Below are 7,069 nucleotides of genomic sequence, written 5' to 3'. Positions count from 1 at the left end.
AGTAATAGCAAGAAAATGTGTTAGCTTATCTTTTGGTTTAGCTTGTGAATTTTCCCTATGCTAAGAGGGAGGTTAATTCCTGTTTTTTGTAACTTTGAAGTTTTGCCTAGAGGGAAATCCTCTGTGTTTTAAATTTTATTACCCTGTAAAATCACTTTCCATCCTGATTTTAAAGAGGTGCTTCTTTTACTTTTTTTCTTTATAATAAAGTTCTGCTTTTAAAAACCTGATTGGGTTTTAGTGTCCTAAAAACCCAAGGGTCCGGTCTGTGCTCACCTTGTTTACCTATTTGGTTAGTATATTATTCTCAAGCCTCCCCAGGAAAGGGGATGAAGGGGCTTGGGGGGATATTTGGGGGAAACAGGAACTCCAAGTGGTCCTTTTCCTAAATCTTTGTCTAACTCACTTGGTGGTGGCAGCGATACCATTCCAAGGGCAAGGAAGAATTTGTGCTTTGGGGAAGTTTTTAACCTAAGCTGGTAGAAAGAAGCGTAGGGGGTCTTTCATGCAGGTCCCCACATCTGTACCCCAGAGTTCAGAGTGGGGAGGGAACCCTGACAGTACCAACAAATGCTGGAAGCAGGGAAATGGTAACCTAGAGCTGAAAGATTTCACATCCTGTTATTAATCCACTGGCCCACCTCAGCTCTCCACTATTATGTTTCTTGACTCTATTTTCTGCTTTTCATTCTACCCTCACCCCATATTTGGCCTTTTGTCCTCATCAAGATGATTCGTAAGCTGTATATTTCTATTTTTGACTCAGCCACTTCCTGCATCTGTCACAGTCTCTGGGAGGCTTGTAGGACAGAGCACTAGTCCTACAAGCAGCTTCTTTACACCAAATTTAAAACAGCTTTGGGGGAAGATTTCAAAGATGTTTAGGTGCCTAAAAATGCAGGACTCTGTTTTAATGCTATTAATTAGGACTAACAATAATTAGCACTTGGATTTATACAGTGCTTGAGAATTATATCAAAAGGGATGGTACACTTCCCTTTACACCCACTACGGCTGGGCTGTCATTGACTTGTGTCTTCCAGCCTCCTCCCATTTCAGGGCAACAATCAGCCCTTATAGCACCTTTTGCATTTCTCTCGCATCCTCAATTTAAATGCCTGCTGCCACCACCAACTTTCTAGAGCTATTTCTCACTAGACAGAACTTGGAGCAGATTACTTGCAGGAGCCCAGAGCTGTGTGTCGTTGCTGCAAATCTCCAGGGAGTTCTGGACTTTACTCTAACACAGAGTTGCTACCAGGTTGGGGATAAGCCAGCAGGATTCAGCAACCATGAAATGTGATTGGAATCTGCCATCTCCTAATTTCTTCCTCTGCCTACTTGCCACTATAGGCAGGCATGATTGGCTCTCAGCTTCTTCTGTTGTAGCCATTCAACACTACACCATGGGGGCCAGGATTAGTGCCCGTTTCCTTCCTTGTCAGGCCCACCATAGACAAGGAGCCATGGCTTATGCCTTCTGCCCTCTCTTCCTGAGGGCAAGGGGGGGGGGGGGAAGCAAGATTGAGGAGAAGCTGGGGAAGATAACCCACTTCAACCTATCTTGGGGAGAAGAGAGCAGGCCATCTCCGCAGGTTGTGTGCAGCTGGCTGGAGAAAGTAAATGCTGTGGGGGACCATCAGCTAGAACTGGATGAAAAAAAGGAATCAATTTCTGGGACAAGTCTCATGTCTCTCTCTCTCTCACCGGAACCAGGGCCTCTGTGTTCTGGCTCATTTCCTCAGAGCTGCGGGGGAGGGAGGGGACACCCCAACACTCTCCCTTAGCATCCTTCAGGAAAAGCTTTTGTCACTTTCTGTGGCAAAGTGAAATTGGCTACAGCCTTCCAGGCAAGCAGACAGAGAGACATTTTAATTTTCCCCAGTGGAAAATTTAATTTGGGGTTTTTTTTAAGCAAGACTGAAATTCTCACAGAAACTGTCAAAAGTCTATCCAACAACATTTCTTGACCATCTCTCTCATCACTACCAAGCTTAATATGCCTCGCTTTATTTCTATTTTCCAGCCGAGAATCATGTGCCTACCTCAGGAGGAGGAGGAGGAGACGTCCACACCAGCACAGTAAGCAAAACATGGCTGTGGCTCCCAGTGGATTTCCCTTCTCAGACGGGGCTAGCCGTTCCTAATGGTACTGACACTGGAAGAAGCATTTAGCCATTTGCAGTGCAGTGCCTTTGTCAACATGGTATCCCAGAATTCTCATAATTAAGTATGACACGTAGGGGTAAACCTTTCAGGCATTTCATGTCCCAGTCAGGCTACAGGTCCATGCACAAGCACTCAACACAGATGGGGAATATACTCCCCCTTTGCCACAGTCCATAGACCAATCGCCAGACTCACCCGTGTACACTACCCGCCGGATCGGCGGGTAGTGATCGAGCTATCAGAGATCGATTTATCGTGTCTAGTGTAGATGCGACAAAATCAATCCCCAATCGCTCTGCCGTCGACTCCGGAACTCTCACCGCGGCGAGAGGCGGAAGCGGAGTCTACGGGGGAGCGGCAGCGGTCGACTTGCCGCCGTCTTCACGGCCAGGTAAATCGACCTAAGATACGCCGACTTCAGCTACGCTATTCGCTATTAGGTCGACACTCCCCCCACTAGTGTAGACGCTAAAGAAACAGTAACAACATGCAGGATATTCAGGGCTGTTTTCATGTTGACTTGTTGTAGAATTTGTACTTGTCTTGGAACACCTGGTATCAAGTGCCCACAGCCTACAACTGTCAGCTTTATGCCAGGCCCACAATTTAACTGGCAGTTATGCTTTCATTCTAGTTGTGAGAGATAAAGTAGCATAGCCTGAATTTATTTGGAATTGCACGGGTATGCAAAATGAGTGTAATTTATGAAGCACATGTAGCACAAACAGCTAGCAACAGAAGATAAGATAAAGCTGGAAGACTGCTGGCTCTATCATAAACCCTTCCTCAGTCACCTTGATTTTTCAGTTACCCTTGGTTTGGTATGTCCATGGAATGCAAGTTAAATTACTTTGTTCCTGTTCACTGACAAATTTATACCCAAAGAGTATCTGCCATTTACAACAATGGTGGCTTCGGCCCATTTGCACTAATAGTTACACTCTAGCCTTGAAATACCATTGCAGGAAGGGAGCATAAATTTTATGGGAATTCACTGTGAACTTAGGGAAGTCACTTTACATGAGAGGTGGAATTTTAAGGCCTCCAAGACCACACACGATAATCAAGAAAGAATTCCAGATTGCCAGGTATCATGAAAGAGAGGGTGTTTACTGCATTAGGTCATGTATGTAGCAGTGTTCTTGTGCAACTATATGGGCATGCCCACTTACACTGTCTATATCAACAAGTACAGCACCGTGCTTGTGCTTTTGGAAATGCGTTCAGGCCCTTGTATCAACTCACAAGTGCTAATGATATTACTGTAAATACGGATGAGTGCTTTGGCACTTTAAGTATGTGCCTGAGCATATGCATGTCAGCATGTGAACACATTTAGAATTGTGCAAGTCTTTTAGAATAACAGGACAAAATTCACAGTGTTGATGACTCATGGTGTTATGAAAACCTTTTATTTAAGCTGGGTTGACTTTTAAGGGCACCTAAGTTAAGTTTCAGATCCTGAAAAGGAATACATGGTTAAAGGTGCAATTAAAAAGAGAGCTTTGGATGAGATACCCTGAATTTTAGGTTTGGACAAAAGTCTCATGGTCAAAACCTCTAAGAATCAAAATCAATTGAGGATTCATGGACTATCAGGTCTCTGAGTAACATTTTTCATAACTGAAATGCAGAAAAGGGGAAGAATTGTCTAGTGTCTAGAACATGAGTCAGATCATCTGAGTTTCAGCTCAGACTCTGCCACCGTTTCCCTCTGACACATAGTGCGGTTACATGACTTACCTGAAATCTATTACCTTTTCTTTTAAAGAGGCATGATCTTTCCCCACCGCAAATGCACTGGAATACTTACTGCTTTACTTAGACTAATTGCTGAGGGCAGAAATTATGTCTCCACTTAATTCTGTGCAGTGGCAACCCCAATTTGGTGCTCAGCAAGTAAGTACTAATAGTAATATTACCGAAGTGTTTGAGATCTTTTGATGGAAGGTGCTGCTAAAGTGCAAAATATTGTATTGATAAAACACCGTGAAACCAAATTTCAAAGGAGGAAGATACCCACATTTAAGCACCAAGGTGAGTACAGTATTAGGAGATCAGAAAGAAAACATTAGCCTGTCCTACCAAGGATTTAGCAAGCCATTCAAAGATGCACACTAGAGCCTAAATACCTGTTTTCAGTGCCTTAATACTGTACTGACTTATACTAGACTTGATGTATATTTTAGGTGCCCAAAACTGAAAGTTTGGCTTTCCAAGTTTACAGAAACAGCAAATAGTTCTAGCAAGCCTAAGAACAAGAAACAAACCACATGTACTGAAGTATAAGTCAGTCGATAAGGACGATGTTGACCATTCCCCATTTCTACATTAACAATTGGAACAGAAACAGTCAACGAGATGAACTCTCCACACAGTCCACCAAACCACTGTGCAGAACAGCTAACATACTCACTGCCATGTAGAACATCCCATACACCACCATGCTTAGATCCATATTTACTACACAAACACAGGCAGGATAAAACTATATAGTCAAAAGGAACAATCTTGTGTGACGGAGGATGACAAGATTATGCAATATCAACTACAGAGAGTCACTGAGCTAGGAAAGGACAGAGAATCCCCACCTCTATCACAGGCAGTCTCTGAGCCTACCCAGTCAAAAACAAAAGGAAAAGTATCAAAAGGCATGGAGCTGTGTTTTATAATGCAGCGAGAGAAGTCTGAAGTCCACACTAAGCTCAGAAAATGGTAACTAAAACTGCTTATACATGTGGATTTTATTCAGCCGTCTGTGACGAGTTTCTATTCTCTTTCCACGGTCAGTTTCACACTGATTGGTAGTTTTCCAGGGATTGTGTTGATGAAGCAAGGTCTGTATCTGTGAGAGTCCTGGTATAGAACAGAGTTCTCCTTGTCCCTTTGATAGCCAGTCTCTCACACTTTTGTCTCTCCTGCCTCCATGATGTGTCTGTGCCAAAGGCTTGCAATTTACATGTTTTGCTTTTCTCTCTCCAGCACAGGCCCACAGAAGTGCCCCAGCTGCCGCTAAGGTAATGAAAGCTTTTCTGCAGTTTTAAGGCAGTGCTTTGGAGCTGGAAAGCTTTTGATTAAACCTTCAAGTATCAGAATAAAGTATGAATCTTTGAGTGGCTGGCTAAATCCTTCCCTAATACCCAAGGTGGGAGAAAAGGGGAATAAATAGACCAGATCTGGGGGGGGGGGGGTCTTTAGATTCTAGTCATGGGGAAGGATGGGTTGAAGTTGTACCCTTCAGTAGGCAAGATGAGAAAAAAACAGCTGGATTAAAGCACACAGGAACTGGTCCATCTCACATTACTGTGCATTTTATAGAACAGAATTTAGGGAATCATCTTTACTGAGCATGTCCAATCCGGTCAGACAGCTACATTAAAAAAAAAAGTAGTTCTAAGTCTTAACCCAATATGTACTACTAATTATTTGTATTGCAGTCTCACCTAGGAACCCCCATCGTGGACCAAAACCCTGCTATGGTAGGTATTGTACAAAAACAAAGATGGTCTGCTGCTGTGTCCAATATTGTATAAAACCTAGGAAAGCCTTCAGGGATTGTGTTCTATTCCTCAGTTCATACCTGTTGACAGAGAACATGGAGGATGACCCCTTGAAGACATCAGCGTAGTGGAGAACAAACTACCATTCTATCCCTATAATATAAAGGGTGGCTACAGAAAGCACCTAACTGAGTAGGACCTACTTAAGTACAGTTCTAGTCATACAAATTACTAAAAATGGCACCATAGAGGTCCATGTTTAGTGCTGCTTAATGATTTCAGATCTCATTTGCAACTAAATACTTTTCCCCGCAATCCCCAGCTAGGGTGACCAGATGTCCCGATTTTAGGGTCTTTTTCTTATATCGGCTCCTATTACCCCCCACCCCATCCCAATTTTTCACACTTGCTGTCTGGTCACCCTATCTCCAGCCCTGAATAATTTTACCCCCTCACATATTCCCCCTGGGATAAGTTAAACCTCTTTCAGCTTTTATCTATTTACACACACACACACACACACACACACACACACACACGACAGAGGAGGAGCAAGTGATACTTCTACCTACATCTTTTGTTCTCCTATTAGTGGCTTTTCATGCTTCTCTTCACTCTTCTGGTCCCTTGGCCTTGTTATGTTAATTTTGATAGAATTAATGGGCCCAAAGAGTCAACAGTACTAACGTGACCCTGTTGCTGTACAGCACTAAACAGTTAAACAGGTTTGGGGTTCCAAGCACAGAGACCTCTGCCTGCTTACTCCCATGACCACCATACTATTAAAAACCTTCATCTTTTATTTAAGATACAAACTGTTTTTCTGCAATACGAAGTATTAAATAAGGCTTTCATGTTAATAGCCCTTGTTCCCTTTCCCTTTACCTGCATAGAGCTTTTAGAAGGAAAAATCCCCTGCCTGACAGGCTCTTAGATGGAATTAAAGAGGGCAAATAACTCCTTTTGGGGAGAAAAGAGAGGAAGTTAATTGAGAAGGGCTGAAGCCGTTGCTGTTAAAGTCTGATCCTTTAAGGCACACAAGATGAACGCACCAAAAAAAAAAAAAAAATAAAAAAAAAGAAGAAGAAAAAAGAACAGCAAAGAGAGAAAAATGCAGCTTTTGTCTTGCGTACTGACTCTTACTTTCATTCTCACTACTCGAGCAAACATAGGCCCCGTAGGCCCACTCCAAGATCTGGAAAACTCATACCAGCAATGGTCTGTTTAGGGCATTACTTTTAGCTCTCTGTCATAGGCTTATAGAAATGTTCCAAAATATGCAGTCGTGGCCAGCTAATCCAGACTTATCAAACAGAAGGCAAAAGGAGAGGGCTAGAAAAGAGAAGAAACAAGGTGGGGAAGGAAAAGGATACATGGGGGAAGGGAGGACAGCAGGAACC

Source organism: Emys orbicularis, chromosome 1 (genome assembly GCF_028017835.1).
Source record: "Emys orbicularis isolate rEmyOrb1 chromosome 1, rEmyOrb1.hap1, whole genome shotgun sequence".
NCBI classification, from domain to species: Eukaryota; Metazoa; Chordata; order Testudines; family Emydidae; genus Emys; species Emys orbicularis.
Note: the sequence above shows the minus strand (reverse complement) of the source record.